The sequence below is a fragment of the Ochotona curzoniae genome, unplaced genomic scaffold, assembly GCF_017591425.1.
Source record: "Ochotona curzoniae isolate NIBS_2020 unplaced genomic scaffold, NIBS_Ocur_1.0 contig_3498, whole genome shotgun sequence".
In the NCBI taxonomy this organism is placed as follows: domain Eukaryota; kingdom Metazoa; phylum Chordata; class Mammalia; order Lagomorpha; family Ochotonidae; genus Ochotona; species Ochotona curzoniae.
The window spans coordinates 18,486,496-18,512,734 of NW_024465885.1; the positions used below are offsets into that span (position 1 = coordinate 18,486,496).

The 26,239-nt window shown below is 36.2% G+C and overlaps 1 long non-coding RNA gene across 1 annotated transcript in view; it reads left to right on the plus strand.

The window, feature by feature from the left end:
- LOC121156868 overlaps positions 1–25,974 on the plus strand; it is a 32,694-nt gene extending 6,720 nt beyond the window's left edge. Inside the window, exons 2-3 of the long non-coding RNA XR_005883933.1 lie at positions 19,180–19,253; positions 25,897–25,974. This is a non-coding gene — a long non-coding RNA (uncharacterized LOC121156868). The remainder of the gene's footprint in view (positions 1–19,179; positions 19,254–25,896) is intronic.
- Positions 25,975–26,239: the final 265 nt, after the last annotated feature.

Below are 26,239 nucleotides of genomic sequence, written 5' to 3' on the forward strand. Positions count from 1 at the left end.
ATTAGATTTAATTTGTAGATATGTTGAAATTTCTTCTTGTTAAAGCATAGACTTTCTTTAATTGATATATTCAAAATTCTTATTGAAGAGCAAGTTTTGTGCCTTCCAGATGACTTTTGCTACACATTGTCGATACTTCAAATTTGGTTTTCATAAAATGGATGTAGCTTTACTATTCTTTTTCTTTTTTCCCATGGTGGACTGCACTCAAGGGGATATGTTATGGATATATAGCAGAAATTAATATGTCCATAGGTAGAAACAAAAAGAAGTAAGCCCTCATACATGCAGTACAAGAATGGACTCACAGCAAAACGACTGACAGTCTCCTAACTTGTTGGGAGACACTCTGGTGGCAGCATGATGGACTTGTGAAAATGCAGGAAAGACACTCATTGTGAGACTGGAGGGAAGAACAGAGAGGAACAGTGGGGGAGGAGAAAGACAGGAAACTTAGGAAGGGGGAAGAAAGATCCCAGTACCAATCAAACTGTATCGTAAAACAATTTAAAAAAAAAAAACTCTAAAATGAGAGCAAGATTACAAAGTTTATAAAGTTTTTTGTGAAATTTTAGAGAACGTGAAAACCAAATAAAGTTGAAGTATTTTTTGCCAATTATCAAGATTTATTCATTGTAATTTCTAAGTAACATCACATATACTATTTTTTTCCCCGCATGGAAGCCATCAAAATAACACCATCTGGGGAGCTAACTCAAACAGAACTGAAGTGCTGAATATATGAAATTATACAATTATGGGCAGTGTTGCCCTAAACAATATATGCACAAGTATAGCAAAGCAATTTTTAAAGGACGCATTCCTGTGTCTCAATACAAAACTTCACACAAATTTCAGAACTATTAGAAAACTCTTATTCAACAGAAAATAAGAGTTTCTCTCTTATTTTTCACAATCATAGAGATGATATTTTTAAGAGATTACTTCCTATGGAAACAGAGAAACTAAAGAGACAAGTTTTTGAAATTCTGCACTGGTGCCTCTTAATTTCATCGATAAGAAAAGAAACTTCTCTCCTTCAGCACCTTGGCACTTACGTTTCTTCTACCAGGGCACCATTCCCCTTACTTCTGTGTGGATCCTGACTTTTTTCCTAGATTGGACATCAAATGTACCATATTAGGAAAGTTTACTATGGTCACCATATAAAATAATATGACTTGGGGACTAACATTGTGCTATATAAGGCTAAACTGCCACCAGCAACACTGGCATCTCATATGGGAAAAAGTTCATGTGCTTCTGCTCTACTTGCAGTCCGGCTTGTTGTTACAGTTCCTGGGAAAGCAGAGGATGGTCCAGTCCTTAGTCCTAGCACTCACATGAGAGACCTCGGTGGGTTTCTGGCTCTCATTTCCAGCCTAGTTCGGCTCTGGCCATTGTAGCCATAAGGGGAGTAAACCAGATCTAGAAGATCTCTCTCTGTCAGTCCTTCTCTATTAATAGTCTGCCTTTCAAATAAAGAAATGTTTTTTTAAAAAATAATATCAAATCTCATCAGCCTTTCTACCTTAGCATGCTTTGTCTTGTTTTCAACTAATCTCCCTCTGTGTTTATTTACAGTTTCACCTCTTTATTCATTTTATGCCTCTTTCTACCAAAATACTAAGTCTGCGAAGAACATTAAACTTGTCTTTTTGCTATTGTTCCTAAAGCATAAACTGGCCAATAGAAGGATCTCAATATCTATTCTTTTAAAAGAATCACTGGACAAACAAAATAGTAAGTTGAAAAAGTTCCAATAGAGCTTGGTATGTTTCACAGGGCTACTGTTACTCACAGGATATTGATTTACTTTGATTTGATTTACTAATGATGTTACATGGCCCATTTCCACTCCGCTGCTTCATAATACATAAAGAAATGAATTGCATAAAATCTTTCCAACTTACTGAGTCTTTAAAACTTCAGTGCTCACGCTAGTTTCTCAATATGGAATAATCTTTCTACCATTCTCTACTCAAGTGTTGACAATAGAAATTCTGATTGCCTTTCAAAGTTTAGATTATACATTTTCTTCAGAAAGTTATTTTCTCAATCATAATGAGTCAATTGTTTCCTCTGAATTGCAATAGCTATTGCTATATTCTTGTATATTCCTTATTCATTTTAATTTTTGTGTTCACTTGCTTCCAGCTACATAATAGAATTCAAAATCTCACTTAATAAAGAAATATATTTATCTCTCAATGCCATGAGACAATCAACATATTATGCACTTAAGGTGCTTAAAATATTTTGTGGAAAAGAAAATAAATGTCCATAATTCACTGGATTAAGTAAATGTCCACAAGAATATGAAGCCTGAGACTGACTGACATTAAGATTAGTGCAAATTCTTTATAATTAATTCATCACACCTGTTATAACCAGGAGATAAATTTAAACTGGTTAACCTACATATGGAAAGAAATGATCTGCAAAATTTTCTCTTGCAAAAACTAGGTTCATAGACTGAATTGTGATTACTTTTTCCAGCAAAAAAAAAAAAAAAGCATCATCATGTCTAAAAATCTGCCATCTTTTCCTCCATAATAAATCACTGGACATTAGGAAATGTTGAAGCTACCTCACACAAATCAAAACAAGGGGCAAGAATACATTGAGGGGCCCAGCAGCATGGCCTAGCAGCTAAAATCCTTGCGTTGAACATGCTGGGATCCCATATGGGTGCTGGTTCTAATCCCGGCAGCTCCACTTCCCATCCTGCTCCCTGCTTGTGGCCTGAGAAAGCAGGAGAGGATGGCCCAAAGCTTTGGGACCCTGCATCCACCTAGGAGATCTGGAGGAAGTTCCTGGCTCCTGGCTACTGATCAGCACAGCACTGGCCATTGTGCTCACTTGGGGAGTGAGTCATTAGGCAGATCTTCCTCTCTGTCCTCCTCTCTGTATATCTGACTTTGTAATAAAAATAAAATAAATCTTTAAAACAATTTAAAAATTAAAGAAAAAAGAATACATTCAGAGTGCACCTCCAAACCATTCAGACACACACACACACATATATAATCTTGCCTGTTGGTAATTAGAGCATGTCAGGCAAGCAGTTGTAACAATGTCCTTTTTCTCTGCACCTTCTTGGTTTCTAAAGCTGCTTCCTGGTGGGTGAGCAACCAATAACCATCAGCATTGCTACCATCCTGAAAAGTATCTGATCCTGTCTTTGAGGCCATTTCTTAACATTAGTGGGAAACAGCACGTATTGACACTGAAATCTATTTAAAAGTGAGGTTGCAGACAACTAAACATCAAGAAGGCACAGCCTTTAAAAATGCACAGAGACATGTTGTGTTGACAGCAGGCACTATCGACGTTTCCCACTGAACAATGCTCTGCCAAGGGCTCAGCAAAGGCACAGGGGAGAAAGGTAGTTGATTTTTCTTAAAAAAGGACCTGCTGTCAGTCAGATTGGCATCATTTGGGACAGCAGGTGCTCCACAAGAGAAAATGAAAGATCTTTATAGACTGCGTTTTCTTTTCTTTTCTTTTCTTCTTTTCTTTTCTTTTCTTTTTTTTTTTTCTTTTCTTTTCCTTTCCTTTCCTTTCCTTTTTCTTTTTCTCTCTGTTTTTGACAGTTTATTGGTGGTAAGAACTAGTTGTAATGAAAGCCCAGTTTACCTTGACAAGATAGCTTTTTCACCAGGCAATCAACCCATTCACCAGCCTGAGACATATTAGGGAAAATACAGAAATCTGACTTTTTCTATCTTGGCTCCTTGTTTTCTGCAAGCTAAAACTGGACAGAGGAAAACCAGGCCTACATTTCAAAAACAACTTCCCAAAGCCAATTACTATCCAAGTATTTATTTTTTGTCATATTGCTGTTTAATAAATGGGGGCCCAGCACCACGGTTCAATGGCTAGATCCTCACCTTGCAAGCACTGAGGTCCCATATGGCTCATGTCCTGGCTGCTCTCTGCTTATGACCTAGGAAATCAGTAGAGAATGGCCTAAAGCCTTTTTACCCTGCATGCACATGGGAGATCTAGAAGAAGCTCCCGGCTCCTGGTTTCAAGTCAGCTCAGCAGCGGCTGTTGTAGCCATTAGGGAAATGGACTAGCAGAAAGATCTTTGTCTCTATCTTTCTCTTTCTCTGCAAACCTGCCTTTTCAATAAAAATAAATAAATCTTTAAAAAATATATACTTAATTGAGACAGACACAAACAAATCTCCTATCTGTTAATTCACTAGCCAAATGCTTACCTGGACCAGATTTGGGGCTAGAATCCAATGCCATAAATGCAGTCCACATCTGATACGTAGCTGTCAGGTACCTAATTGCTTAAACCACCACCACAGTTCCCCAGGGACAGAGCTTAGAGTCAATAGTGGAATCAGGAACCAAATTCAGGCATTCCATTGTAGGTTAGGAACATTCCAAAACTATGCTAAATGCCCACTCCTGCTGTTTTTTGTAGGTTTATCCTTTTAACATCTTTATATTACAGAAATTTGCATATGACATCACCATGTCTTGCAGTATTGCCTGTGGTGCATGAATTGATCTTCAGGTCAGTAGATTAAATACAAGTAACTTTGTACAACAGCATGGAATAAGTCATAATTTACTGCAAGAAAAAGTGACAGTACATAATGTCAAATTTCATGACTCAAATTTCTCTTCTTCTATGATAACAAAAGACTTTTGTGTTGAATTATATTGCAAAAAAAAAATCTATCCTGTCTGTGTGGAGCTCACAGATAAATCCATGGAAGATGCTAAAACTGATAGAATACTACATGTTAATACTGTAGGAACAGTGGAAATCTGTGCATGGACTCATTTGATAAATGCATGTGAATATTTATAGATTAAAGAATAAAACAGATGAAGGGGCATTTGGTTTAAGCAATGAATTAATTTTAAGTCAAAGCTGTCACTATTACAAGTGAAGAAAGGAACAGAAATCTTTAAAATGTTCTTGTTAAATACAAAGTAACAGAAAAAGAAGGCAAGGCAGCATATGCAACGAACAACATCAAGAAAGATTAGATTCAAAATCGAAGTTTTAGGAGGTTTAATTAGATTCACATGTGAGCATATCATCAAAATTTAAAAATGCTCTGTGAATTTCTAAATTTAAAACACTAGTAGGTAACACAAACAACATAAAGATGGCATGATATGCTGAATACTTAAAGAGCTTAAGTTTTTTTTCTGTGTTTTTGAGCCACATGATGCTTAGTTACTTCTTCAAACAACAATGAGTTTTGTGGAAAAGCAGTTATATTCTCCTAGCAGCATTGATCAAAATGTGTTCGATGGAATCAACAGATTAGAAAAGGTTCTGTTGATGCCACAACTCATGAGTAATGATGTGCCACGACTTGATCTGACCTGCTGAGATGCACAAAACATAACTGTCCTCACACACGTGGCCTCAGCATTTGTCAGACTTTGCAAGGATGTGCCCTGCAAAGTTGGATCCTTCTAATTCCCATTCTAAAAGAAAACAACTGTATGGTGCACTTTTAATTATGTACAATCACTATCAGGAATGTTTTTCAGGAATATTCCCCCCCAGGAAAAGTACCTTTGGCAAGACATTCATGAATACCATATTTTTCATCAAATTGACTAATGGTTGGAAGGATTTCTAACATCCACTCTGTCTCCAGGTTTGTGCTGGCAGTGTGGATGTGGTGAGGGTGAGAGGTGGGAGGAGTAACGGATGCAGGTTGCTTGGGCTGAAGACCAAAAGACCCAAAGTCAAGCTGCAGAGCTTGGGCTCACGATTATGGCAGTCAACTACTAAACAAATGATTTCCAGTTGCTCCATTTTGTATCTTTATTTTCTAAACTAACTCTTGAAATTAAATCCATACACCATACACTATGCAACTCATGCAGCAATTCATTTGGCTTTTAGGACATGAATTATTGAACCTTCATTTCCACAACTTTAAAATGTCTTCCTTGTCCCCAAAAGAAACCTATGCCTTTAATATTCACTCCCATCTTCCCTGTATTCAGATCCTTAACATCAGCAAGGTCCTCTCCATGTGTCTATGCATTTGCTTACCTTTAACGTTTCTCCTTAGTGGAAACATATGCCATCATTCTTTCATTCCTGACTTCTTAGAATGATATTTTCAAGATCCTTTCATGTTATATTTCATTCATTTTTATCACTGAATGATTAGCTATATATACATTTCATTTTCATGTATCCAACGGAGTTGTCATTTGAGTGATGTGCAGTTATTTGTCATTATAAGTTTTGTATAAGCATAGATATTATTTATTTCATGTTTATGATGAATATTGGAATTGCTAGTTCATATGAATTGTAGTTTTAACACTTTAAAGTACATATTATTTTTTAAAATTACTGAACTATACCTGTAAACAGGATATGAGATTTCTAATTTTCCCACATTCTCACCCTGGTTAATTATTGCCGTTTCCTATCCATCTTAATGGTTGAGAGATAATAGGCCTTGGGACCCTGCACCTGCAGGAGAGACCAGGAAGAGCCTCCTGGATCCTGGCTTCGGATTGGCTCAGCTTTGACCATTGTGGTCGCTTGGGGACTAGAGCATTTGTAAATTCTATTACATGCAAGAACAGATTGCTGGGAGTCCTGGAGCCAATGCTCCATCACTCTACTTGTAATATTCTCAGCTTTCCATCCTATTAAATGACAAGAGTTTCTTCTTTTGTTGATTTCTTCCCTTAGCTTTCCATAACTCACCAGAAAGCAGCTATTGCACCGGCTTTGATGATGACTCTGTAACTTGGGAAGAAAAGTTAGTTTCTGTCATTTTTCTAGCTCTGTTGCAACCTGTGTTACCAGACACATCCTTCTGATTAAGTTTACAGGTAAAAGAAATGTGGCTTGGGGATTGGAGCTGTTTGAGACGATAATATGTCACAGAGTGTTAAACATTATTAAATGTCCCATCTGATCAAGAAAAATTATCATATTTAAATTTAACATACATATTACATGAAAGTGTAATAGGTATAAAAAATAACTAGTTAGCATTATTTTAATGTCTAACTTTCCTCTTTTACTCTTCTCTCATAAAAATAACGAAAGAGCTATAACTAGTTTATTAAAAAAAAAAGAAATTCTTATTGTCACGGTGTGAATTTAAGCGTATATTTGTTACCTGATAATATTTGGGCCTGATGGGTTTTTATGTCATTTTCATAAGAATTAATGGTAGTCTGGGTCAGGAATTAGCAAAAGATGATGCATGAGTCAGATGCAACCATAAGTAAAGTTTCTTAGAAACATTCGTTCATGTGCTTGTTGTGTGTAGATGCTTCTGCATGATTAACTTTGTGACCAGCCAAGTCTAAACCCATTATCAGCTAGTCTTCTTGAAAGAAACCTGCCTATTTTTGGTTAGCTGCAAAATGAATAGAAACGTAGACATTTCTTGCCAATGGACTCTCATCAATTTAAATAGATGAGAAGAGCTAAGTGAATAATTAGTGGATAGTTTTCATTAGGAAAAATCGTTAAGTAGCTGGGTAGTAAATTGTATCTTTGATTTTAAAACCCATCAGATTATTGACCAATAATAGATTTTTTTTTCTGGAGTGCTTAAATATGTACCTAAATAACATATTTTAAAATCAGGATTACCAATGTAATGTTGTTGAAATCAAACCACCTGATAATTAAAACCTGCCACTTGCTTTATGATTTAGTGCCGTGTTGATTGTCCTATGTTAATACAACTGCATTCAAAAGCATGTATAATGATTTTCTACTCTAAGAAAATTAGTGTGTGGTTAGCCTAATGCATATTGACTTATTTAAGAAGAAATCAAATATCCCACATCAATTCTGTACATAAACAAATGGTTTTAGTTATTTCTCTTTGAACCATATCCTTCTTCTGCACTCCTGTGTTAAAATTAGTTATATATGCAGGGTTAATCTTAAAATAGAAACAATCAACATCATTGGGATCTGTTTACCACCGTGAAACATGTGGCTATGCCAAAAGGGCTCTGTTTGCAGTAAAACTGTCCTGGCAGCTCTCATTTGTTTCTGACACACATTGCAGGTACCTATTTATGTTGCTTTACATCTGACAAGTTGTATACACAATTTGATTGACTATCTGGCATTCATGTCATTTTATTCTTTAAATACACCAGTGCATATTTACTTATAAGTATACTTTTACTTTGTTGCATTCCTATGGTGAAATACCTACGTATCAACATTTCTGTAGGATTTGACCAAATTCAATACCACTTTCCCACACACCTGCTCCTCTCTCAAGAATTATCACTTTCATTAGATGCTCTCAATGCAGGAAATATTAAGAAATGCCAGGTTTAAGTTTGATCCAAATGAAAATTCAATAAACAATTGCAAATATAAGTTGCCTAATCTGATTCAGTTAAAATTTCACCTAATCAGCATCTTCTTTTCAATTCATAAGAACTGTGAGTGAAACAGCATATAAAACTGTTAAATCAGAATGCTTTATGTTGAAACAATTTTTTCCAGAAACACTTTTTCACATTGAAATAAGAACCAAGGGCAGGAATGATGGTGCAAAGCATTAACTACCCTTTGGGATGCCTGCAGCCTGTACATGAGGGCTTATTTGAGTCCTAACTCTGGCCAGCTTCTTGTTAATGCTTCCTGGAGGAGACAGGCAAGGGCTCAAGAACATGGTTCTCTGGCACCCAAGCAGGAGATCAAAAAAGAGTTCTGGATCAGCTTTTATGTTATACACATTTAGGAAGTAAACCAAGAGATGGAAGAATTCACCGTCTTTCTTTCCTTTCACTCACTCTGCTTCTCCAGATAGTTAAAAAAAAAAGTAAGCATTTAAAGAAATTCAAAAATTCAAAAGCAGATTAATTTATATTAAAGTAAGGTTTAATTCTTGCCTTCATTATTTTGAAAAGGAACTAATAAAGGCCAGTGTTGTGACACAATAAAGTTGCCTCCTGTAGTGCTGGCATACCATGTGGGTATGTTTGGTTCAGATATTCCTAGCAACAAATAACACAAACCCTTTCTCCATTTCAGATCTCAGGCAATAGACTTCACCACTCAAGAAACCAATGACCTCTGGGTCAAAACTAGCAAGTGTGCTGTCAAGCCTATTAACAAATTGCCATTGTCTTACCTTTCAAGAGGCTATGTTGGGGAAAAAAATGCCCCTTCAACTTTGGAGAGCCCCAGTTTTCCTAGTGGTCTTCAATCTTTTTTTTTTTAAAGATTTATTTATTTATTGGAAAGTCAGATATACAGAGAGGAGAGACAGAGAGGAAGATCTTCTATGCGATGATTCACTCCCCAAGTGAGCACAACGGCCAATGCTATGCCGATCCGAAACCAGGAGCCAGGAACTTCTTCCGGGTCTCCCACGCGGGTGCAGGGTCCCAAGGCTTTGGGCCGTCCTCAACTGCTTTCCCAGACCATAAGCAGGGAGCTGGATGGGAAGTGTAGCTGACGGGATTAGAACTGGCGCCCATATGGGATCCTAGGGCGCATTCAAGGTGAGGACTTCAGCTGTTAGGCCACACCGCCGGGCCTGTGGTCTTCAATCTTACACTTTCTACAAATGTATAGTGTTCCATATATATAAAAGCACATTTGTTCGTTTCAAACAAATATTTTCTCTATGGTTCTTCATTGAAAACAAACCAAAAAACTGGCATAGGACATTCATCCTAGCTCAGTGGTATACAGGCTTATACCTCTGCCTGTGGTACCTCTGCATCCCATATGGACACCAGTTGCACCGACCACTTCACTTCCAGTCCAGCTCCTGCTCATGGCCTTGGAGGCAGCAGAAGTTGGCTGAAGTCCTTGGGCCTCTGCAACCACGTAAATAGAACACAAACCACCCTGTAAAATGTCGAAGTACTCATTAGGAAAAATTGAAGATATTAATTTCATCATTATAATAGAAAATCTAAAAAGAACAGAAAAATCATATTTGTAGTCAAAAATAAAATTAATAAAAGATTTTAATGTGCAGATGTCTTATCTATTATGTAGAAATTTTAATCAATATAAACAAATGCCACTCTATAATGAGTTTATTTCCAATCTTCTAGTCCTCTGTTTTATTTTTGAAAAGTTAAGTACCAGTGCGTGATTTATTTCAGAGCAACATTTTGCACCTGGAGAATCGGTTGCAATGTAGATTCAGATTCCATTAACTGGGTGGAGCCCGAAATTATGCATCATATTAATGCCTTTCATTCAGGAATCTGTTTTAAATAGTAAAACTCTAGTCAGGAGCACAGATATGCACAGCTGCTTTACATCAAGAATATCATTACATCACAAATATATGTGAAGGCAATAAGTGGTTTACACTGTAATTCTTCATCCAGAAATACATAACTTAAACGCTTATGTTGGGAAACACTTCCATTTAAGATATTTATTGAGTAGTGACATTCCTATTCTTAAATTAACTAATTTAATTTTTTAAATCCTTGTATAATCTTAACATCATTATGTAAGTCATAAATATGATCATACTAAACATTTCTTAGTTCTTCACATTAATCCTTTGAGTAAAACTATATCTCTTTTCCTCATTTCACCAGTGAAAAAGCTGAAATATTGAGAAGCTACCAGTTTATCTAACATCACACAATCCATTAATTATAACAGCCTAGAGACGAAAATATTTTTATATTTTTGATAAAGCTAGAAATTATGTAAAGCTAAGGTTTTCTTGTATCATTTTAGTAGATTTGACCAAGAAAATCATGAATGACTATTTAGCACCAAATGAAAGCTCTTCATAAAGTTCATGAAAAATGTCTTCAATGAAAATATTATGCGTGGATTTTAAAGTTTTGTTAAGCCAAAATAAACTCAACTTTTAGTCCTATTTTCTCACCAATAAACTTATCTTTTGATCTCATTTTTCCACCAACTTTTGAGGTACCCTCATATGGATCTAGAACAGGAATAGGTTTTGTTTTGTTTTGTTCTGTTTTGTTTTACTATGGTGTTTTCAACAATTTTGATCTAGAGTATTTAATTTTATTTATTTATTTATTTTTCATGATACACTTTCTTAGGCTTAGGGATATCCTCTTCTACCATTACTTAATTCTTTGGAAATTTTCTGAGATCTTTTGAAAACTTCCAAAATTTCATTAAAAACAGAATTAAAATAGAACTTTATTTTCATGCAACAAAACTTGTAATCCATGCATAGCTTTTTCATAATAAATATGTTGCACGGAATATTTGCAATCATGTACAAATTTCAAAAAATGTTGCTTTAAAATAAACTCATTTCAATTGTTTTTTTGTAAGTTTTGGAAAAGTGTCCTCTTTGCTGTTATTGCCAATTTTCAGGTAATGCTGCAAAGACCGATTTTAGTTAATAACATCACATAATTAAAAAGTCATACATAGACTGTGTCAACATTAATTTTTATGACATTCAACCAAGCTTCATTTTAATTTTTCTACTTTTTGAGAAGAGAAAGAGAGGAGAGAGGTCATCCATTATAATCTTCAAATGGATGCAATAGCCATGGCTGGTCCAGGTCAAAACCAAGAAACCAGATTCAATCTGGGTCTCCCACATGGGTGGCAAGGACCCAAGCAGATGGGTCACCATCTGCTGTTTTCCCAAGTATGTTAGTGTGGATCTGAAGGAAGCAGAGCTGATGGGGCTAGAGTTAAGCATTCCAATATGGCATGCAGGCATCGCAGGCTGCAGTTTAACTTGCTGTACCCACAATGCTGGACTCCAGATTTTTTTTAAATATCTGTTATATTGTCCTCCTCAATAACAAATATGTGAGAATTGTATCAAATTATGTTAAAATGCAATATCATTAATTTCTTCTAAGAAAATTGGAAATTCTAAGACACTTGTAATGTGAATTAAAATTTTGAATCTTATACAGTAAAATAGCCTAGTATTTTTTCATTATAGTAGTTCATACAAAATTAAATGCCTAAAACATTTCACTTTCTTATTTAAAATAAAACTGTAAAATTCAAAAATACACAAAAATAACTTATTTGAAGTTAAAAACATACACTACAGTACCTAAGCTAGCTTTAAATGTGATGAAAATGTGATCATGGGGAATCAAACTCATGTGTTCTTTTACAAGACACTATGCTGCATACTGCTCATATTCACTTAATTAAACCAGCAATAAATAAGTGCATTCCTAACTATTGATTTACCAATCACAGCTTTCTGAGAAATTTCAGGGAAAAGTGGCACAAGGAAAAACAGCTAAAGAAAAGATAGGTATTCCATTGTGAAAAGGTAACAGAAGTAAAATTTTATCTATAAACAGAGAGAGTAAACAAGACAAAACCCTGGAGAAACCAAGGACACGGGGACTTCCAGAGTAAGGAGGCCCAGCTGCTTGATGTCTTTTACTTAGAGATCCTGTTACCTAGACAAACCAATCTGCACCTGCCACTCAAAGACGTAACCTTCAAAGTCAGCTTTTGCGAATGGTCAGGACTGCATTCTCCTCATAAGGGAATGTCTGCCACAGCTATGTATTAGGAGTGACACCTGACTTTAAAGGTTAATCCACACTTTAAAATAAATGTCTCCAATTGACGTTATAAACATTATAAACAATTAATTATTGGACTTTACTTTATTACAGTGAGCCTCATTTATTAAACTGAAGATCTCATGTTCCAGTTTCCTCAGCAATATAAACTATCCTAAGAGATGCACAGTGAACAAATTTGACATACTTACAAAACTGCAGACACTCTCCTATTCCTGGCTTCTCTGTCCACATTCCATTACTGCTAGGCCTCACTGCTCTTGGAATCCTGAAAAGTATACAAATTAGAAATAAAAATTATCTTAGCACTTGCATCTTCATTGCCTCCCCCACGCAGTGAACAGTGAGTGAGGAATACAGACAGAGGCCATGCTCAGGAGCTACCTGTCGTTGGAATCTGTCCTCAGGATGCCACAGGGCAAGCAGGTACTGGAGAGGCCAAGTGTCAGAGTACAGAAGGGACAGAAGCACATGACTAAGAAAGAGGGTCCGTCCCTATCATGGGCCTTTGTGGGGGCTTGCTAGGGGAGTGGTTATGGAACAGTTCAATACTGCCCCGCTCTCAGTTTTCAAATATGGTAGGTGAATGTCACAGGTGGGCAGAAAGGATCTTGTAGGTGGGGGAGATGTGGCTTCCATGCTCATGACTCTGAAGTAGCTGCCCAAGACTACAACAATTCAAATCGTTGGAGGTTAACTTTAAATTTTAATCTTTAGGAAAACAGTATATTGAGCTCATATGTGGATTGAATTTGAGAACAATTCAACATAGTCAACAATGGATACAGTAATCATTGGAAATTGAGCCTCTCTTCATTTTCAAATGAATTTGAGAAATGGATGAAATGTTTTCTATATTTTCTAAAATAAAATACAGCTTCCTGTAATTTCACATAATGAAGTTGTTTCATTGTTGTGTGGAAAGCCAAACCATGAAAGCTGAAGAGCCAAAGGGATAGGCTGTGCCAGTAACCAACTGATTGTCTCTCAACTCTCATTACATTATCTTTATTTCCCTCTTTCATGTTCTTGGAGCTGAAACTTGTATACAGTTAGCAAAATATTATGCTTGATGAGTAGAGGATCTTGAAGGGACACTTCCAGAAGCAACATCTCTTTCCAAATTTTTACTCTTTCTGTCCTTTTGAGCAGACTTCCATCATTGTAGTAAAAGACAAGACACAAAGTGACACTCAGCCCGCGTAAGTTTTTGTGCTAGTCTCAGACTGTGGATCAACTGTGAGCCAGCTGTGCACCAGCTGTGTCCAGAGATAACCAGAAGGTTTCTCAGTGATCCAAGTCATCACAGCCACACCTCTCACAACGTGGCCTGAATCCTCAGGCTTGTGAAGATGGCTCGCTGCCTCGGGCACTCCCTTCGCTCAGAGAATCTCTTTGAAGTTCTCTTTCATTCTGTAGCAATTTTTATCACATAATAACTCCTTATGTTAAATTCTACATGTTCAAAATATTAGTGCAGTTACTAGGTCATAACTAGACCTTGAGTGATAGAAAAGATTAAAGGCTTAATATAGTAGCTAGCTTTCTGAGCACCTAATAAATAAAATGTTTTAAAATGTCTTAAAATAATTAATCAGTAAAAGAATTACATCCTATATATTCCAATGCGCAATAGGGGGAAGAAAATCACAAGAAAATAAAGTATAAGGAAAATTTAGCAAAACCTAAAGGAAAGCAATAAAAAGTATATACCAAGAAATGCTGTAAAAAAAAACCCTGAAAATATAATCTTATACAATTGGGAGAGTGGATTTATCTCTTTATTAATCAGACATTCTCAAATTCAAATAAAATGTATTTAATTATGTAGATATTTCTGAAAAGACTGCATGTTATAAAAAGGAATTGTATCAGCATATTAAAAATAAAATATACTCACATACATTAATTTAGGAAAATAATTTTTACATAAAAACAAAAATGTAAATGTTATGAAAAAACAATATGTCAAATAAACTTTTCATTAAGTTACACAAAAAGATCGCTTCTTGGTCTTTTGGCTAACATCAAGTGTAAATTACACAAAAAGAGAGTTGCGTTGCTGGAAACCAAAGAACAATTCATATAAGTTTATTTTTACTGAAATATGTAACATTGCAATCTTAAACACTTACTAAATAAATGAGATTAATTAAAAGCTAAAGGAAATTCAGTTAAACGACCACCAGATTTTTAGTTAAATTTCTAAAGTTAAACAACAAAATTGCAAATGATATATCCTTATAAAATATACAAGAAAGATTGTTCAAAAAGTCTCAAGTACCAAATCCTTAACATAACACAATACATTATCCAAAATTGAAAATGAACAATTTGCATATAATTAATAATGCAGTAAAATTTTGAAACCTATGAAGTAACAAAATTAAAAGCAAAGAAATGAACATTTTCTTAATAAAAATGATAGCAACATGTGAGCTTATTTTCATAGTTTAGCAAAAAACAAAATTCTTTTAGCTATAATACTAACGTAGCAATCTGTGAAGAAAAGGTAGATGAGTATGTTAATCAAAAAGAAGGGAGGGGCTGGTGCAAGAGGAAAGCTGCTAACCCAACACTGTGGTTCAGGCGTCTCTTACAGCACTGGCTTTAGTCCAGGTTGCTCCACTTCTAAAGCAGCTCCTTGTTTATGGCCTGGGAAAGCCTTAAGACCCTGCGCCCACACGGGAGACCCAGAAGCAACACCTGTTTCCCAGCTTCAGATTGGCTCAGCTCTGGCTGCTAGGGCCACTTGGTGATGGGAGATGTCTCTCTCTGTCTCTCCTCTCTGTAAATTTACCTTTCCAAAAAAATATAAAGAAATCTGTTTTGAAAAAGATAACTACTTCCTTAATTGTGTGTCAAGTTAGACTTCTCAACCTAATTAAAAATTCAGAACAATAGAAAAGTTAGATGGAAGGACTTTAATAAGAGAAAAGCTATGCATTTTATAAAGCAACAGCCTCTGTTTTGAGCCTAGACTCAGAAACAAAATCACTTTTACACATTTAATTTTATTTTCATTACAAAGTCAGATATACAGAGAGGGGGAGAGACAGAGAGGAAGAGCTTCCGTCCAATGATTCACTCCCTAAGTGGGCGCAATAGCCGGTGCTGTGCTGATCCAGGAGCCAGGAGCCAGGAACCTCCTCCAGGTCTTCCACGTGGGTACAGAGTCCCAAAGCTTTGGGCCATCCTCAACTGCTTTCCCAAGCCACAAGCAGGGAACTGGATGGGAAGTGGAGCTGCTGGGATTAGAACTGGCGCCCATATGGGATCCTGGCATGTTCAAGGCGAGGACTTTAGCTGCTAGGCCACATCGCCGGGCCCACAAAATCACTTTTATAAAATAGCCACCTCCAGACCCATGTTGTGGAGTAGTGAGTTAAACAGCACTGCCTGTGTGAACAGCATCCCCTATGGTTCATGCCCAGTTGCCTTGCTTCTAATTCGGGTTCCCAACTAATGCACTTGAGAAAGTTTGGAACGAAGACCCAAGCCATCTGGGATCTTGGTACCTGCATGAAAGACCTGGAAGAAGCTCCTGGCTCCTGGATTCAACCTGGCACAGCCTTAGGGGTTAAAGATATTTGAGGAATGAACCAGCACATGGAGCAGATGGAAGCTCTCTCAGTAGCTCTGCTATTCAAATAAATAACCCCTTTATTTATTATGTAGCCTAGGCCCTACCTAACCAAGTATGACTTTAAAGTATATTATTATGTGAAAAAAATATTCAGTGAGATATTCTTCATAGTAGATGCTGTTTCACAAATTATGTTAGTAAATATTTGAACAGCATGTGGAGTCCCTTTAGTAGATCTTATAATGTAGCTTTGCTTCTATTTAGCTTAACTCTACATTTACATTGCTTTCTTTAATTTACACAACCTCTTTCTTATGGTACAGTAACATTAATCTTAAGATGCATGTATAAATATTATGGAAATTCAACTCAATCTTGCTGTTTAAAATGCCAGCATAACATAAAAAAATGGCAATATCATGTGATTAATAATTTCTGTAAAGTGATTTGTTAACTCTGACACACAATATCATAAAAATTTGGTTTCGTTCCCTTGAAAATATTCATAGAAGTCTCCTCAGTCTTACCGAAGTGTCACTGGCATCTTGTTATTTCTAACAGATAATGTGAAGTGAACATGGAATAGTATAAGCGGTTAAAACGATCCCTTGGGGAAAGAATGTGAAGAAAGCCATCTTCCTTGGGTCTTTGTACAAACCTCAGATGTTAACCGGCTTCACGTAAACTTTTTTCTTTCTTTTCCTTAGAAATGGTATTCACTTTTTATTTTCATTTGAGAAGCAGAGAAAGCTAGGGCGACGTTAAGAGAGCTCCCAGCCACTTGTTCACTCTTCAAATGCCTGCAACAGCTGGGAATGGCCGCACCAAGGCTGGGAATTCAGTTTAGGCAGAGAACCAACTTCATGAGCAGTGACCAGTTATCTCCCAGATGGCAAATTAGTAGAAATCAAGGATGCAAAGTAAAGCCAGGACTGCAAATAAGGCAGCCCCACATGGGATTCAGATAACACTCACCCATTTTTTAAAAAATTATTATTATTATTTTAAAAATACATTCATTTGGGGCCCGGCGCGGTGGCGCAGTGGTTAAGGTCCTCGCCTTGCACGCCCAGGATCCCATATGGGCGCCGGTTCTATCCCGGCAGCCCCGCTTCCCTTCCAGCTCCCTGCCTGTGGCCCGGGAAGGCAGTCGAGGACAGCCCAAAGCTTTGGGACCCTGCACCTGCGTGGGAGACCCGGAAGAGGCTCCTGGCTTCAGATTGGCATAGTATCAGCCGTTGCGCTCACTTGAGAAGTGAATCTTCGGACAGAAGATCTTCCTCTCTGTCCTCTCTGTATATCCGCCTTTCCAATAAAAAAAAATAATAAAAATAAATCTTTAAAAAAAAATACATTCATTTGATGGAATGAGAGAGAGAACACATTGTTACTCACCCATGCACTCTTCAGATGCTGCAGTAGCCTTGGCTAGGCCCGGCCAAAGGTGGGAGCAGACACTCATCCTCATGTGTCACACGGCTCAGTTTACTTAAACTTTGACTATCATCCCTCCCACTGTTTGCATTAGCAGGACGCTAGACCCAGGAGCCATTGCCACGAACTGCATTCAAACACTACAATATGGGAATTAGGCAACTTAAGTTCTAGGCTAACACCCATGCCCAATCCTAGATTAAAAACAAAATGTAATATTACTACTGTAACAATAATAGAAACACTGTGATCTGTACAGAAACAGACCCTTCCTGGGAAATTACTTTATAAATAGACATACTGTCATAAAAATAGCAAATAACTCTTCTATTCTCTTAAAGGTGTGAAGTGCGTTCCTCTTAAAGAATGAAGTACATTCATGGAAGTTAATAGTTTAAACCAAACTTCTGCCTTTAATACAGTTTTCTTTGTGTTGTCCAGCTCTATTCAGAGTGACTTGACTTTCCTTTTTTAAAAAAGTTGTATTCATTTTATTTGAAAACATGACTTACAAAAAGAGGCAGGAAAGATTGAGATATCACCCTTTTTCAGGTTTACTCTGCAGACAGCGACTTTGCCCCAATGCCAATCACTCATTACTACTTTAATTTTCAATTATTTAAACTATTCAAGTAGAATTCACCCCCTTTTTCCAAATTATCATTTTATATGTTAAAGTTATAAAATAAAGACACTAGGATACAACCTATGTAGTAAATGTCAATGTATTTACATTATAGGCCTTCTATATATGTAACATATTGTCATGAAAGAGCATCTTTCTCAAAGTGAAAATAACCATAAATATCTTTGAAAACAGATTGGGAAAAGTTTTGAGAACTTGTGTTTGGTCAAATATTTTCTTTTTCAAATGGAGAAAAATAAGGGCATAAAAATTGGTCACATGTGAGTGACACGTAGTAATAGTTTATATTAAATAACCACCAAATGAGTAATAGAAAATCATAGTCTTTTTAGGATAATACTGAAAAGGATCAGCAGAAAATATAATTATGTTCCAGTGAACACTTACATTGACTAAAGAAATATAAATCTAGGCCACCTGCCAGGTCATTTTTCATTTATTCTATTGGTTGAAGTAACTTGAGTGGAGGTGGATGCACAGCGGTAACTACTCTCGTCTTCAGATTTACCAATTGGAAAACAGGCAGCTGGGAGCAAGTATGCCGTCAAATCTGGTTGACATTCAAGCTCAATCTTCTGAAGTGTCAGATATCATAAAAAAAACATATTTCAGCAATTGTAGTCATTTAAAAATGAATCACGGAATCTTAAAAGTTTTAGTTTTCCTGTGTCTGGCATGATGGCTCAACAGGCTAATTCTCCACCTTCAAGCAGTGTCCCATTTGGACACTGTTTTTGTCCAGGCTGCTCCATTTCTGATCCAGCCCCATGCCTGAAGTCTGGGAAAGTAATGGCCCAAGTCCTTGGGATCCTGCACCCATCTGCAAACCTGGAAGACATTCCTGGCTCCTGGCTTCATATCAGTTCAGCTCTGGCCTTTGCAGCCATTTGGGGAGTAAAACAGTAGATGGATGATCTTTTTTTCAGCCTCTTCTCTATGTAAATTTGAGTTTCTAACAAAAGTAAATGCATCTGTTAAAAAGTTTTAGCTTTACTGAAAAAGGAAGAAAAATCATGGGCATGAGCAGCTTCAGTGTTTGAGACAACTATGAAACAGGTGGGTAAGAGTTTCTAGCTCTGTAGAATGGATTCAATTGTATCCCCTGCCTTTTACATTTGTTGCAAAACGAGCATCAGACAATGATCTAAAGAACTCCTCTTCATCCCTGGAACTTTTTTACACATTTATAAATGTCAATAATTTACTACTTCGTAAATCCGTTTGCTTAGAAACAAAGCCAACTGTTTCTGTTCCCGCATCCTTGATCTTTTTGTTGATGATATTGATCAGAATAAAATTGAGTGAAATTACACTAAATTTTGCTGTAGTTCAATTCAGATAATGAAAGAATTAAGCTTGGAACTAGCTAAGGTAGCCTGTTATCAGTACCATGTATAAAGGGAATAGCCTGCCTTCTTCATCGATTCGCGCATTTGGTGTTATCTCTACCCCACTGTGTACTCTCCACTCATGGCAATATATAGAACAAAATTAGAGCTGATAATTCATTAGAAGCATATCTTTCATTTTACTTTTAAAATATTTCATTATTCTTTACTTGAAAGCATGTATACACACACACACACACACACACACACACACACACACACACACACATACACACACAAGAGATAGAGATCTTCCAACCACTAGTTCATTCCCCAATTGGCCACAATGATTGAAGCCAGGATAGAAGTCAGGATTCTTGAGTGTCCTCTGGGTTTACCAACGGGGTGCAAATGCACAAGACCTAGGCCATCTTTTGCTTCTTTCCCAAACACATTAGCAAGGAGCTAGATTGGAAGTGGAGCAGCTGAGATGAACCAGTGTCGATGGGATGCCGGCACTGCTGACTGAGTTCTAGCATGCCAAGGTGCCAACCCCTAGAAGTTCATCTTAATGGGCAAAACTGCCATGTAATCTAAACAGTATTGAGCACTCATTACCTGCAAAACACTCTGTGAGTCACTATACGGCAGCAATCAACACAATCAATGTGTGAATACACAGTTACAGGGGCAGTCATGTATTACAAATGTAAACACATGGAGACCAAGTTAACCATAGCCATGGAGATTCTGGATGAGAATAACTTGAAACATAATCAAGAATGTTTATGTAATAAATACTGTAGAATAGCAGCATTATTTGTAGTAGCATATGTGGCTGCACACTAAGTGTATCAATAAGGAAAAGGATATATAAATTATGTTACAAGCATAAAACTCAATATAAGAGTTGTGAAAAATTAAAATACATAATATGTGCTTAGAGGAAAATTTGTTTTACATATTGCTAAGTAGCTTGATATTGTGTAAAAAGTTGATGCAAATAGACCAAGAATTTTCATTTACATTAGCCAGAAAATTTTTAAGAGTAAATTATGCATAATACAGAAAGACACACGAATGATAGCTTGACTGAGAGTAGTAGGAATCAGATCAACATCAATGTTTCACTGTAAACCCTTTTCGTGTTTTCTGCGTTTGGAAGAGAGTACCTATCTTATAGTTTCAAAATTGTTTTTCAGAACAAAACAAAATTTTGGGAAATAACTACATTGCTTGCAGCTAGTTACTACTGCAAAATAGGCCGTAAGAAATAAATTAGACAGCAGGGTCAGTTTTTCGCTATTGCAATGGCCTAGATAATAGAAAATAGAGTTGATCCTGGATCTATCTCAATGAAAAGCAGAAAGCTTTTGCGGAAACGAGATGTAGCATTTAAAACAAAGGAAAGAGCAAGGAAAACGTAACAATTGATAATACAGAAGACGGGGAGAAACAAATTTGTGAGAAAACACAAAATGTTTCTGGATATGTGTTGCTAAAAACAAAAGGAGATAATTGTGGTATGAATGTATGTGACAGATTATGTAAATTGGATATTAGATATTGATAATAACTGAAGATTATTTTTACTCATCAAAAATTAGATTAAAATCATAATTCATATTAGTATATACTTATCTTCTCATGTATTTATTTATTGTACATGTCTACTTGCCATACATTGCTAGAAAACTTTCAAATTCATCCTCACTTTGAATGTATCTCAAAATGATTTTTTATTGGCTTGGATTTCTGAAACAGTATTTTTATGTAATTTAAATTTGAATGTCTTTGATAGGGTTAATTTAAGACTTGCGTTCATTTCTAACATTGACAATATTTATATATTGATTATCTTTAATGTTATTTCCCTTTCCTTGTGTTAGTGACCCAATTACATTCTGCCTTTCCACAGACTATTTTTTTAAATAAGCATGATTTAAAATGCAGTAAAACATTTGAATAACTTAGTATTAAGATTTCTTTTAATGTAAAGAGATATCCAGATGAAATTTCTTAAATGTAATTATGCAAATAGGCAAAACAATATGCTATCACAAACTACTAGTTTTAAAATTCTATGTGGCCTAAAAATATGTTAGACATTCACCACTAAATCTATTGAAAGGGTGCTTTCATAAAGCTTAAGATATCAGTTCCTTTGAAAGTTTCTAAAACTACTGATTAGTGGCTTAAGGAAATGTTGAATACCTTTGTCATCATGCTAGATAATAAGTAAATAATAGAGCAAGGCATGAAAATTGCTCATTGTACAGTGAATGGTATGGATCTAATCTTATTTACATAAGAGTTGGGAATTTTACACTCATGCACACACGCATACACATTTGAGTTCTAAGGTTGTTTTATTTCATCATAATTCTTATATTATTGTTTCTTTCAAAATAAGGAAATGCCTTCTATACTTACGTATATCAAAAGAAAAGGACTACATGATTCAAGCAAGGTAGACTCCATATATTATTATGTAACACACATGCTCTGGAGTATCTCCACTTCCCTACATTGTCTACCTAGCCCCATAAATATTTCAACTTATCTATAAGCATTTCTAGACAAAGGAAAGAAACAGCTAAAGAATGTCATGAGGTGGGTGTGCACAGATATGGGCAAGAGATGTCCAGAAGATAAAAGAAAATACATACATTTGGGTTTATATACTCAGTAATATCAAATTGTACCTAAAACCATCTACATGACCAAGCTCTGACTACAAAATCAAACTACAGGGACCAGTGTGGTGAGCTTAACAGAGGGTCATGGGCTAGTGTCTCAGTTACCCCACTTCTGACCTAGCGCTCTGCTTATGGGATGGGATAGCAGTAGAGAATGGCTCAAGTTCTTTGATCTCAGTACTCACACAGGTCCTGGAAGAGTTTCCTGGCTCCTGGCTCCTGGCTGCTGGCTTCGGCTCAGTTCAGCTCTGGCTATTTTGAGGATTGAACCAATAGATGGAAGATCCTCTCCATCTCTCCTTCCTTCTTTAATTCTTCGTTTTAAATAATAACTAAATCTCTTTTTTAAATAAAATAAGCTGTGATCAAATATGCCACAGACCCTCCAAGAAAAAAAGTTTCAGAAAGATACTTTGGAATTTCTTCTTACAGGGAATGTGGATGCTTTAGAACACCCAACATTAAGCACTATGAACACCCAACAGCTCATACTAGTTCTGCAGAGAAACAGAACCAACAAGACAGATGTTTACATAGAAAGAAATTTACTTTAAGATAGTGAGCCACATTATTTTGAGATTGCTAAATCCAAATTGTGCTGGGTGGGCCTTATGTGAGAGATTCAAAAAGGGTCAAAGTCATGATTCAAGACCAAAAACCAACTGCCAACAGCAGTTCTTTTTGCCTAGACAAAGCCAGGCTTGTTCTGCTCAAATCTTTAACAGGATGAGCCCACCCACACAACAGAGGATGATCTATTTTCCTCCAAGTCACTGGTTTGAATGCTCATCTTATCCAAACCGCTTTCTCAAAAACATCCAGGATAATATTTGACCACATATCTGGGCAGCATGTGACCCACCTCTGTGGACACAAGCTCATACAGCTCATCTCAGCAAATTCTGAAAGAGCCAACATAAAAATTCCCACATTTTCCTTTCTGTGAAGTCTCTCTCTCTCTTCTGCCTTTTGTTAAAAAGATATTAAGAATAAAAATTTTCAGTATAAAAATTGTCAACCATCCAAAAATAGCTCATTTGGAATCTCCCCTGAAAACCTTGAGGAAATTTAGGCATTTGTTCATTTTATTTAACTGATTCTTACCAGCAAAGTTAAATGTGTAGCAGGCCGTAAAGATTCAAAATGTTATCAATTATGAATATTTTATTTACATTAATATTTACCTGCGTGAGAATGTCGGAGTGCTAGTTCTGAATTATATCTCCATACTTAACATTATCAGTAGTTACAACATGTTTTCCTGGCTTAGTCCATGCCACAATTTCATACCATATTTACCAGCTGGTGGGAAGAAAGCATTTATAGAAATTAAATCAATGTTAAAGCATACTTTGATGATATTAGCACTTATGTCAATGGCTGGTATGTCTTAAACCTCATCACACTTACCAACATCTCTATTCCATGTATTGATCCTGAGTTTCACCACTTGAATAAAATTGTTACCTTTATACTTAAAGATTTGGATATGACAGCTTCAAATTTTTCAAAGACTAGAGTTCTGGGGAAAGCGTATTTGATTATTTGAAGGAAGGATAAAGTGCGTCTATATTATTTAGAACAGCACTATTACTGAAATTGGTATTATCCTTCTTTTCATTTTTACAGGAAACAGATTTCTGAAAGATTATAATGGACAGTTCAGTAAGATTTGTGAATAAAAACAACATGGACTTTAAAAGAATATTCATCAAAGAAAGGATATTAAGTGAATAAATTTTTATAGCAGGCTGGTGCAAAAGGGATCTCCAAAAACACTTTAAAATAATTAATTTATTTGTCCAATTAGAACGCAATGTAAAATTATTAGTAGTAGTTTCCATAATACAAAAAAAAAATGGAAGTTCTGTTACCAATAAGTTCACCTAGGAAAATTTTAAGAAGATAAAATATTCGCACTGGGCACAATAGCTCCACAGCTAAATCCTCACCTTGCATAGACCTGGATTTTAAATACGGACATGTTTGTGTACCACCTGCTGCACTTCCCATCCAGCTTCCTGCTTGCAGCCTGGGAAAGCAGGAGAGGACGGCCCAAAGCCTTGGGACCCTGCACCCACGTGGGAGACCAGGAAGATCTTGTTGGCTCCTGCCTTCAGATCCAGCCACTGTGGCTACTTGGGGAGTAAACCAATAGACAGATATTTCCTCTCTGTATCTCCTTCTCTCTGTAAATCTACCTTTCAAATATAAATAAACAAATCCTTAAAAAAAACAAGAATTTTTTAAAAAGTAATGGTAATGTTTATCTCATAAGTCTTTTGAATCTTGCTGATGTATATAATTTTCATAGTATGATATTTTAATAAGAGTTGTCCTTTCTAATAAAATGCTAACTTTTCTTCTTCTAAGATTTATTTGAAAATCAGAACTACAGAGAAAAACAAGAAAGATCTTTCATGCACTTGTTTAACTCACTAAATGGCCTAGACAGCAAAATGGGCCAGATCAGAGCCAGGAGCCCAGAGCTTTATCCAGGTCTCCCACGTGGATTCAGGAATTCAGTTATAATTTGCAAACAACTATTTTTAAGGCAGTGATTTGATTGACATATTTGCATAGCTTTCACACTGAATCTCAAAATGAGAATATGGAATTTACTTCATATGCAATGACAATTCTCTCAAAAACTATTTTGTTGCTTAAATTAAATAAGAATTGCCAGAAAGCTTACATTACAAAGATTTTATGAGCTTTAAAAAAATTCTATTTTTATTTTTATTTTTATTAGGAAGGCAGATTTATATAGAGAAATAGAAATAAGCAGAACAATCTTCTATCCTTCAGTTCATCTCCCAAATGGCTACAGTGGCCAGAGCTCAGCTAATCTGAAGTCAAGAGCCAGAAATGTATTCCTGGTCTCCCATGTGGGCACAAGGTTCCAAGGTTTGGGGCCATCCTCCATTGTTTTCCTAAGCAAAAACAGGCAGCTGAGTGGAAAGTGAAGGGGCCAGAATTTGAACTTGTGCCCATGTGGGATTTCATTACTTGAAAAGGGAGGAATAGCAATTGAGACATCGCACTAGGCCCCTGTAGGTCTTTCAGAAAATAACACGCTTGCTACCAAAATCTTCATTGCTCACAATGACCAAGCTCTGCCTAAAGATTGCTTCCTGTGAATGAACCATTTTTATCCTATGAACCCAACGATTATTTGACGCTTAACCAGGTGGTTTACTTTGACATATGCATAGACTTAATTAAAATGTCAAGATTATATTACCAGTTTAATTAATTTCTCATATACAGATAGGGAGAAACAAAATGTATATGAATGAGTAAATAAGGCTCAATGATATGTATGTTAAAGAAAATGTAGCTGAAAAGAGAAACCATACGCCTGAGTGATGCATAACTGGATGTAATTTTTTTTTTTACATTACATTGGGCGATCCTAATGCTGAACCTTTCAAAGCTCCACTGCATGAGCTGTTTATCAAACTTCCAGTAATAACTGCTTCTCTAATTGTTAACTCTCCTCAAGATCGTTGGGACTTCTGTTCATACCAAATCTGAAAGCCAATGCATATGAATTCATTTTTGTTGTTGTTGCAAAAACAACTTCCCAGAATTTTTAAAAACAAATTCTATTGTGATACTTGCCCGCTTGAGACTATGATTTGTGATTATTTTGACTGCTGTTTTGATTAGATTGGGAAGAAATTTTCCTACATGAGAACTGCACCGTGTATGACTTCATGGGATGAAGACCTTGGATGGGAAAATTACTCAGAAAAAAAAAATCTTTTGGAAATCTTTCACTTGAAGCCCAGTATGCCATTTCCTGGCAAATCCATCACACTCCAGCCTTGGAAGAGATTTTTCTTTCTGTGAGTATCACATGAAATGTTGACTTACATTCACAGATCATGCTGCATGAAAAATCAGTGCATTTCAAAATCAGAATAGTAATCAGATGCAGTGGGCCAAGATGCTCATTTTATAAGAGACAGAAGGGAAATGTAACTGACTGAATTAGCAAAATTCTCTTACC